Raw genomic sequence first — 11,538 nt, forward strand, 5'->3', positions numbered from 1 at the left:
CAAAAATTATTATTGTCCTTGATCATTGGTTGCTTTCACAAGACTTTATGTTGTGATTGTCAGGTGGTTCAGTAGCCTAGGACCTGGGCACCTTACCCACAAGTACCATTCCCTGGAGAAGTATATTGACACGCACAACTAAAGTGTTGATAGCCTTGGGTCTTCGAGCAGCAACAACACATCATGCCTACCCTTAGGCACCTCAGAGACCTAGAATGTTTTGCCACTTTGCACTACAATTGATTATTATTCAGGATGATACTCCTGGACCCATCATGCCCTTAGCCCAACCTAACACCGTATGAGGGATGACAACTTATTCAAGGCCCAAATGAGGATAGTCTCACCTTCAAAGACTTGGGAGGGCTAGTAGCACCTGCAAAACCCTCAACGTCATAACAGAGATGGATATTATGAGCAGTTGGAAACTATGGAGACCACCTTATGATACCCCATTTAGATTTTGGGGACCATAAAGGGATATTGACAAAGATTTGAGGGCCAACCCTCAAAGGATGATTTTTAGAGGCTTCTACTCCACATTTGGCACTCGAAAGCCTCAACGCTTGACACTTGGAGCTCATTTGATGCATGACGTCAGCCTAGAAGGCCTCACAACTCACACGTGTGGGCTCTTTCTAGCATTTATGTTGAAAGCTAGTGGGTTGGCTTGTAACCCAATGCATTGTTGTGATTTAACTTGTTTTCTAAGGGATTTTAGGCTAAATTATGTCTTGTCCACTTCATATAAATATAGGAGAGGATCATTCTAGCTCATCATCATCACTTGTGAACTTAACCTCTCTTGTGAGAATTTCAGTCTGTTGTACATATTGGAGAGATGTCATCTATGGAGCATATTTTCTCCTGGAGCTATATTCTTGTCTTTAGAGAAGTTGCCTTGGATCAATGATTGGATTGTACATGCATATTGTCTTTTAAGTGCCTTTTTATTGAAAATTTTTGATTTCATGTCTAGTGTGTGAAATAAATTAGTGATCTAGGTTAAATATTGTGCCCTAATCTTTTTGAATATCAATTATGTGGAAGTTAGGTCATATTATTGCATGCATTACTCATTGTATGATATGTGAATGGAAATCCCCTTAGTGATCCTACATTAGCTCTACCAAGTGAAATTTGATCCCTCACAAAGGTAATAGTTAGGGTTTTGATGATAGGGCATCAAAATATCCTTACTCCTTTGCAAGTTTTAGTCAATCCTGAGAATACATAGACCATTGTTGGTGATCAAGTCAATTCTTATCCACAAAACCAAATTTTATCTCTCTTCTATAATTCCAGCACTCTTAAGGCCAAGCAACATAGCTAAGGCTTAGTGTGAATTAGCTAGGAAGAGCAAGTTTTGTTCCTGGAAGGTCTCAACGTCTAGGGTTGAGTTCTTGCCTCAAAAGCATTCCCATTTGGTGGCCATTCCTTCCATTTTTATCCATGAATTTTGTTTCCCTAATTGTTTTCCCTGGAATAAAACCCTACTTTGGTAATAATTTCAACTTAAGGGCTTGTTGAAGGTTCCACGTTCCTTTATCTTACTAATACTTACTATTGGAAACATTTTATTAGCATCTTTACCCTGGTTTATCCCAACACACAACATATCAATCAAACCCTAGGTCTTACATTGCCCCATTTTGGCCTTTACTTAAAAAGTGAATTTCCCCATCCTTCATTGTTGGAGCCTTGTACCTAAATTGTTCCTTTCCTCTAGAAGCCTCTTAGTCACCTTATACCTTTAAGCATAGAAAACCTCTTAAGTGATCTACCTACCGAGACTCCTCCCATTGGTGAAAATCCATAAAGAGTAGGGGGTAATAGTTGTGGTGACAATGGGCTACTACCTTCTTCTTGTAACTTGGTCTTGTGATAACCTTGTAGGGTACCCCTCTCCAAGGCCTGCTAGATTTTGCGGCAACATATTTGGCATTGTTGCTAAGGAGAAAACGAGTCTACCTCCTTGCAATTTAAATCCTTAGACCCATTCTTTTGAAGAGGGAAAATCTCAAATGACAAGATAGTTCCTCTTATGGTGACTCCTAATATAGACCATACCCTTTCCCCTTAGGATTCTCCCAAAAGGACCATGGCTCCAAGAATAGAAAAACAATAAGAAGGCTACTGAAGCAGGCACTTCCCCTATTAATCCAACTACTCATGTGGTTAGATAACTCTTTCCCAATAATCCTCCTCCTACCGCATCAATGGATAGGCCTTGGAATCTCATTGCTTTCAAGCCTTTGGAATTTAGTAGCCACCTGAATGCTCCCCATCCTTTAGTTGATAAGTATTGTGAGTGGGTGCCTAGATTCAATGGAATTGATGTTAACATTGTTGAGAAACACATTTATAATTTTTATTGGGTAGTGGGTCATAGGCGTATTGAGCATGAAGATGTTGTTTGTTAGTTTTTGAGATGGAATTTTGGTGTAGCATCAAACAAGTGTTATAGTCTTTGAAGTGTCTAAGAGGCTCAAGAACATGAGATCTCCAATACCCATAAGTGGTTTCGTGAGATATGACTTTGAAACACCTTGATTAAATTAAGTAATCATATAATTAAAATTTCATAAGCCTAACTTAGGAAAACTGGTTAATTAAAGGGTATTAATTGGGGAAATCGACTTTTGCTCTAGAGACATCTCAAAAGTGATTTGATGGAGTCTAAGATGATCTGAGCCATTTATTACGATTATATCTTGGTCATAAGTGTTTCAGCAAGAGAATTATAAGAGCAAGTCGATGGGGCTTGGAGAAGACACATCGAATGAGCAAGAGAGCAAGGCAATGCGAATTTGCTAGTGCGCAGTATTCAAGGAGGGAAGAGTTTAAGCCAACAGAGCATCAATGAAAGGGTTTCAACATAAATTGGAGAGATATTTCTAGGGGACATTTCCACAAAATTCCAAAGTCAAAGTGAAGGTTGTACCAGTGCATGTGAGTTCTCTAATGTGCAGATCTGGATAGCAGATCATATTTCCAGTTATCGGGAATCAATTTCAGAGGACATAGTGAGTTTCCTAGTGCGAGTGCGGGATACGCAAAATCTCAATTTCCAGCTAGTGCGTATTTCTCGCAGTAATGTTTTTTTTGTGCATTTACTAGAGGAGGTCTAGTTTGATTTTGCAAAGGAAACAAAGGGTTTCCTGGTCAATCTACCATTTAGAGTGGTGGAGAAAAATTTTGGAGCTTTTTCAATGTTTAGCAAGAAGATCATTGTACTCTCTAAGTTGTTGAAGATAATAAAATATAAACCTTCATCTGCTGCACTGGTTTTCCCTTCGAGGTTTTTCTGGGGATGTTAGTCCAAAACTTTGTGTCATTTTTATGTGTGTGCATCTATTTCTCAACTCCTAATTTATTTTCATAGCGTTTATTATTTTTATTTGTGAAGATTACAGTAGTGAGATATTCGTTATTTGTTTTTAATTAAATAACAAAACACAAATAAACTGCATTAGTTAGAAGAATAGTTTCCAGTTTATTGCAATCATAGAAATTTCATATGGTATCATAGTGTAGTTGATCAAATCTGAGGCTCAGAGGCAAAAGGAAATGAGATCGTGTAGATTCAGAGGCAGATCTTAAGCACATGATCCATATTTGTGCAAGCCAAACCAGGGGTACGATTTGCAAAGGAGCATAAAATCTATTTCCAAATCTAGGTTGAGGAAAATTTTGATTTTGCTCCAGATATGTGACATCAGGCAGTGTTATTGCTGGGAAGTAATTCAGGTGAGTAGATCAATCAGTTTGTAGAGTAGATCTGAGCACAAAAGATTTGCAGCAAGGGGAGCAATTGCATATCTAGGAAGGGAAGAAAGGGAAAGCACACAAGAGGAATTTCTAATTTGTTTCTGAGAGGGTTTCTATTTTTCCAGTCCAGGAAAGGAGATCGAGATTTCCAAAAGCAGGTCGCATGGACTTGCGAGTCCAACTATTGAGACTTTAAGAGCCAGAAGTACGAGCTACCCAGAAGGAAATTGCAAGCAGTGCGAGTTTTGGGAAGGACACCAGAGACTAGTACAGGAACAAATATGCTAGTGTAGGACCAAATCTGCACATTCCAGGTGGAGTGGGAGTAGCGGAGGGGGCCAGATCTAGTTGCCGAAAGGAGAAGGAGATTCCATTTCATTTCTCCAATATTCTCAGTGTCAAATAAAGGTTGATTTATCTGCAGAAGAGGGATAAAGCAAGCTTATCAAATAACCATATTACCCAATTTGCAGATTTGAAGTAGTAATTTCATTTATAGATACTAGATCTATTTTCCGGAGGAGTGCGAATAGCTTCAGAGAGAGAGGGAGGTTGCATTTTCACCAGATCTAATTTCCGAAAGAATTTCTCGGCGAGTTTCGTACCAAGGTGCGAAGCCGCTTGTCCCTCTGGGGGCAAGGAATGCAAATGGCAGGATCCTATGCGAGTTTGTAGAAGAGGTCAAGTTGGTTTTGCAGAGGAAATAGTGAATTTCCAGATCGATTTTCCAGTTGGAGGACTGAAATAAAAATTCTCCAGTATTTTAGTTTCACACTTTTTTGCAGCTTTCTATAGATGGCCATACAAGATTGCCAAAAGAGGTCATACAAGTTAGGTAGAACGCAAACCTAGGCAACAAATCGACTTCTAGTTGCCAGAGATAGGTGTCAAAGGAAGTGAGAGTTGTCTAGTGCAAGTTGCAATGCAAAGAAGGGTCCCAACCAGGGACAAGGCTCAAAAGGAGATAGTGGGGCACCAGATCCAGGTGGAGGAGGAGCTTGATACCTTAGCATGTCAAGCTGAGTAGGGTCTAGTGTAGATGCAATAAGGAGATCAGTCAGATCAAATCTAGTTGTTGCAGCAAGATCATTACCTTTTCTACAGGGACCCACAATATCATAGTAGCAAGAGATCAGTGTCAGTAGGATGTAGTCAGATAATCAATAACAAAGCTAGTTGCAATTAGTACTTGAGAGACATTTGTAGAACTAGTTAAAGTGGCACATGCAGTGCAAATTGCTCAATTGTAGTGTGCAAATGCAGTTCCAGCTAGAGTGATTTTCCACCGCGAGATCGAGACTTAGAGGGATCATCCCTATAGAAGCTTAGAGCTTCAGGGTCTGAGGATATCTATATCATTACATATTTGCAGTGATAGCAGCAACGCAGATGCAATGGCAGCATAGCAGAATTAGTGCAGAGGCATCAACATTGTGAGATCAAAGATTAGTTTGACTAAGTTCGGTGGCAGATATATGTGCAATAGCATGGTGGACAGTGAGAGGTAGTTGTATCACATATGTCATACATTGGTAGCGTGATCAATTCAGCTACAGAGTATTAATAGAGAGAGAGAACACCTTCCCTCGCTAAGAGGGAGTGTTAGTTTTTGAGATAGAATTTTGGAGTAGCATCAGATAGGTGTTCTGGTCTCTAAAGTGTCTAAGAGGCTAAGGAAGACGAGATATCCAATACCCAGAAATGGATTCACGAGATATGACTTTGAACACCTTAATTAAATTAATTAATCAGATAATTAAAATTTCTTAAGTCTAACTTAGGAAAACTGGTTAATTAAAGGGTATTAATTGGGGAAATTGACTTTTTCTCTAGAGACTTCTCAAAAGTAATTTGACAGAGTCTAAGATGATCTAAGCCATTGATCGCAATTAGATCTTGGTTGTTGGTGTTCCAACGAGAGAATTATAAGAGCAAGTCGATGGGGCTTGGAGAAGACACATTGAATGAGCAAGAGAGTAGGGCAATGCAAATTTCCCAGTGCACAGTAATCAACGAGGGAAGAGTTCGAGCCAACAGAGCATTAGTGAAATGGTTTTAGCAGAAATTGGAGAGAGATTTCCATAGATTTCCAAAGTCAGAGGGAAGGTCGATTTCTTCTGCAGGAAGGTCGTACCAGTGGGCGCGAGTTCTCTAGTGTTTAGATCTGGGCAGAAAATTTTATTTCGAGTTGTCGGGAATCAATTTTGGAGGACAAAGTGGGTTTCCTAGTGCAAGTGCGGGATCACCAAAGGAGTGCAGGATCAGTAGAATCTTAGTTTCCAGCTAGTGTATATTTCTCGCAACAACGTTTTTTATGCACATTCACTGGAGGAGGGCAAGTTTGATTTTACAAAAGAAACAAAGGGTTTCTAGGTCGATCTTCCATTTGGAGTGGTGGAGAAAATTTTCTTGAGCTTTGCCATTGTTTGGCAAGCAAAACATTGTACTCTCTAATTTGTTGAAGATAATAAAATATAAACCCTCCTCTGTTGCACCGGTTTTCCCTTTAGGGTTTTACGGGGACGTTATTCTAAAATTTTGGTGTCATTTTTATGTGTGTGCATCTATTTCTCATTCTTGATTTATTTCCACAATATTTATTTTTAATTGTGAAGATTATAGTAGTGAATTATTCATTATTTATCATTAATAAAATAATATAAGGCAAATTGATTGCATCAGTTAAAAGAATAATTTCCAGTTTATTGCAACCAAGGAAATTTCAGATGGTATCAGAGTATAGTTCATCAGATTTGAGGTTTAGAGGCAAAAGGAAGTGAGATCGTGCAGATCCAGAGGCAGATCTGAAACACATGATCCAGATCTGTACAGGCCAAGGCAGGGATACGATTTGGAGAGGAGCATAAAATTGATTTCCATATCTAGGTTGACGAAAAGTTCGATTTTGCTCCAGATCTGTGGCAGCACGCTATAGTATTTCCGGGAAGTAATTTCAATGAGCAGATTAGTCAATTCATAGACTAGATCTAGGTGAAGAAGATTTGCAGCAAGGGTTGCAGTTGCAGATCTGTGCATGGAACGAAAGGAAAGCACATAGGAGGAATTTCTTGTTTATTTCTCAGAGGGTTTCCAATTTTCTAGTTTGGTAAAGGAGATCGAAATTTCCAATAGCAGAAGGTCGCATAAACTTGCCAGTCCAGCCAATGTGGGTTTCAGGGCCAGTAGTGTGAGCTACCCATAAAGAAATTGCAAGGAATGCAAGTTCTAGGAAGGACACTATAGGCTTGTTCAAGAACAAATTTGCTAGTGCAGGACTAAATCTGTGCATTTTAAGTGGAGTGCGAGGAGGAGTCTAGATCTAGTTATTGGAAGGAGACAGAGATTCTAGTTCATTTCTCTATTATTCTCAATGTTAGACAAAGATTGATTTATTTACAAAAGAGGGCTAAAGCAAGCAAATCAAATAAATAAATTACCTAGTTTGTAGATTTGAAGCAGTAATTTCATTTCTAGTTACCGGATCTATTTGTCGGAGGAGGTGTGAATAACTTCAGAGACAAAGGGAGGAAGCATATTCACCAGATCTAATTTCCAGGAGAATTTCTCAGTGAGCAGTGTGAATGGCAAGATCCTGTGTGGGTTGTTGGATCTAGTGCAAGTTGTAGGAAGAGGGTGCGAGTTTGCAAAAGAGGACGAGTTTGTTCTGCATAGGAAATAATGAGTTTCTAGATCAATTTGCGAAATAGAGGAATAAAATAAAAATTCTCCAATATTTTATTTTCGCAGTTTTTTGTAGCTTTCCATAGATGGTCATACGATATTGCAAGAAGAGGTCAAACGAGTTAGCAGAATACAGATCTAGGAAACAAATTGACTTCCAGTTGCCACAGACAAGTGCCAGAGGAAGTGCAAGTTTTCTAGTGTGATTTGTAAAGCGACTAAGGGTCCAAACCATGGACAAGGCTCGAAAGGAGATAGTGGGGCACCAGATCCAGGTGGAGGAGAAGCTTGATACCTTTGCATGTCAAGTCGGGTAGGGTCTAGTTCAGATGTTGATGATTGTCCACGATATTGTAGTCTAATGTTATGAAACCAGCTCAAGAAAAGATAGATCAACGCCTTAGAATTTAGCCTCTTCGAGGGGGCAACCTCCTTTACATTACATAAATGAACAATTCTTGGATGATACAAATGACAAAACCTGCTTTCTATATATAGGAGTCTAAGGAGTCACAATATAACCCAGCCGACCTAACAATAATAATATAAAGCCACAAAAATAACAATAGAGGGATTCTATGGGGCACAGTAATAACAATATGGGGATAATAGGGGCACAACAATATTAATAAGGGGTGCAACTACAATATTAATGGGGTAATCACTAGTATTATAGGGACCCAACATGCCCCTCTCCTTCAAAAAAGTGTTGTCCTCAACGCTTGAGTAGTTTTGGATGCTTCTATATAAAATTCTCATCCTCCCATGTGGAATCTTCAGCGGATAAGTTCTTCCACTTGATAAGATACTCCGAAATTGATCGATTTCGTAGCTGTCGAGTTCTTGTTTCTGTGACTGCTTCCGGTTCCAATATAATTTTTCCTTCCTTGTCAAGTTTTGGCAATATTGTTTGAACTGGGAGCTTGTCGCCTATAACCTTCTTTAAACATGAAACAAGGAAAATTGGGTGCAATCGAGAAGCTGCAGGAAGCTCCAATTTGTATGCCATAGTACCAATCTTTTGCAACACCTTGTACGGACCATAATACTTTGGTGATAATTTATTATCCTTCTTAGCTTGCTTGAGGGACATTTGCTTATATGGTTGTAGCCGCAGGAATACCCAATCACCTACATCAAAACTTCTTTCGCTGCGATGTTGATCTGCATGTTGTTTCATTCTATTTTGTGCCAACACGAGGTTATCCTTTAAGAGTTGGAGGACTTGTCGTTGATGTTCGATGTGATGTTCCACTGCTTGAACCTTAGAATTTTCTCTTAAATATGATGTGATGGATGGTGGCTGATATCCATAAAGTGCCATAAATGGGGTCATTTTTGTTGCTGTATGGAAGGAAGTGTTATACCACCATTCAGCTAGAGGTAACCATTTGACCCATTGTGTCTGTTTATCAGATACAAAGCAACGAAGATATCCTTCCAAACATTTGTTTACTATCTCAGTTTGCCCATTAGATTGAGGATGATAAGATGAACTATGAGCTAACTGAGTACCAAGACAAGAAAATAATTTTGTCCAAAAATTTCCAGTGAAAATGGGATCTCTGTCACTTACAATAATCTTTGGGTTTCCATGTAGCTTTTGAATTGTTTCCATAAATGCAGTAGATACTGTACTGGCTTTAAATGGATGTGATAATGCACAAAAGTGTGCATACTTGGTAAGTCTGTCAACTACCACCATGATGACACTCTTTCCCTCAGACTTGGGTAAACCTGTGATAAAATCCATTGAAACCTCCTCCCAACGTTGGCTTGGAATAGATAAAGGTTGTAATAGACCCAGGGTCTTAATTGTTTCAACTTTATTTTGTTGGCAAACCAAACATTCTGCCACAAACTTTTGAATATCTGATTTAAGGCCATCCCAAAAAAATTCCTTCTTAACCCTGTGGTAAGTTTTTAAAAATCCTGAGTGCCCTCCTAAGGGAGAAGTGTGCAATTCCTTAAGAATCTTTTATTTTAGTTGGGAATTCTTACAGAGGTATAAGCGATCTTTGTACCATAAAGAATCATTTTTCCAGCTAAATGTATCTGACGTACTAGAATCTTGTTGTAACTTTCGAATAAGTGCCCACACTTCTTCGTCATTCTTCCATTCCTCCCTTGCTTCGTTTATCCAATCTGGTTGGATAATAGAAATGGCGCACAACAATGCTTCCACGTCCTCATCCTTTCTTGAGAGTGCATATGCCACCACATTTTGCTTCCCTTTTTTGTAGATGATTTCAAAGTCATAACCCAACATCTTTGTGACCCACTTTTGTTGCTCTTCAGAGGATAATCTTTGTTCTAAAAAGTATTTAAGGCTATCATGATCTGTTTTTACCTTGAAGTGTCTTCCCATTAGGTAGGGTCGCCATTTCTTAAGTGCATGGAGTATTGCCAACATTTCCTTCTCATAAATAGCTTTGTGTAAAAACTTTCCCTTGATTGGACGACTTTCAAAAGCAATGGGTCTTTCATCTTGCATTAAAACAGCACCAATTCCATTTCCTGAAGCATCACATTCCACAATAAAGGTTTTTGTGAAGTCTGGTGTAGCTAAGACCGATGCTTGGCACATTGCCTCCTTAAGATGTTCGAAGGCCTTTGTTGCTTCTGGAGTCCATGAAAATGCATCTTTCTTCAATAATGTTGTTAGAGGTGCTGCTATTCTCCCATAATTCTTAACAAACTTGCGATAATATCCTGTCAACCCAAGAAATCCTCACAGATGCTTTATGGATGTGGGGATTTTCCATTCCTTAATGGCTTTAATTTTGCTAGGGTCTACCTTAACTCCTTCATGAGATACAATATGACCCAGATATTCCACCTCTTGTACTCCACAGAAACATTTGGATCTTTTTGCATATAATTGTTTTTCCTCCAATAGTTGTAGCACCCTGTCAACATGTTCAACATGATCCTTCCAAGACTTACTGTAGATTAGTATATCATCAAAAAATACTAACACAAATTTTCTAAGGAATGGTTTGAAAATGGAATTCATCAAACCTTGAAATGTTGAAGGTGCATTGGTAAGGCCAAAAGGCATGACCAAAAATTCATAATGACCCTCATGAGTTCTAAATGTTGTTTTCGGAATGTCTTCAGTCTTCATTCTAATTTGATGATATCTTGAACGAAGATCCAATTTGGTGAAGTAAATTGATCCATGCAATTCATCCAGTAATTCATCAATGACAGGAATGGGAAACTTATCTTTAATAGTGAGCTTGTTGAGCTCCCTATAATCCGGACACATGCGCCATGATCCATCCTTCTTGTGCACTAATACTACTGGAGCAGAGAAAGAACTTTGACTTGGTTGAATTATACCAGCCTCTAGCATTTCTGCAACCATACGTTCAATTTCACTCTTTTTGGCATAGGGATATCTGTACGGCCTGATGTTTGGAGGAACACTTCCTGGAATTAGATGAATAGCATGATCATGATCACGAATAGGTGGGAGACCTTTGGGAGTCTCAAATACCTTGGAATGATTGTTCAATACTTTTTGGAGATCTGGAGAAATAGATGATTCCAATGTGGAAACATCTAGCGAACATAATTGTGCAATTACACCCCTTTGTTCCTTTTTTAGAAGCTTTGTCATACCGTTAGAGTTGATTATCTTTCCTGGTTTCCCTGCAATACCCCTTAATTCAACTTCTTTTCCTTCCATAGAAAATTTCATGAAAAGTTCTTGAAAATTAAAAGCTATTGTACCCAAGGATTGTAGCCATTGGACTTCTAGTACAACATCAGCACTTCCCATTGGAATGGAAAGCATTGGGCTAGTCAATACATATTCTCCCATCAATAGCTTGATATTATGGCACTTTCCAGAGCAATTTATTGTTCCTCCATTTGCAACCATCACTTGACACTCTGGTGCTGGATATAAGAAGCAATTCAATTCTTTTGCTACCTTACAATCAATAAAAATGTGGGTACTTCCTGAATCAATCAACACTATTACCTTTTTCTTCTTGATTTGTCCTTCTATCTTGATGGTTTGAGGAGTGGTAATTCTAGCCAATGCATTACAAGATATGGTTGGATTCATTTCTTCTT

This window comes from Pinus tabuliformis, chromosome 9 (genome assembly GCF_031772625.1).
Source record: "Pinus tabuliformis cultivar Carrire ecotype Pingquan chromosome 9, CPIR1, whole genome shotgun sequence".
NCBI lineage: Eukaryota > Viridiplantae > Streptophyta > Pinopsida > Pinales > Pinaceae > Pinus > Pinus tabuliformis.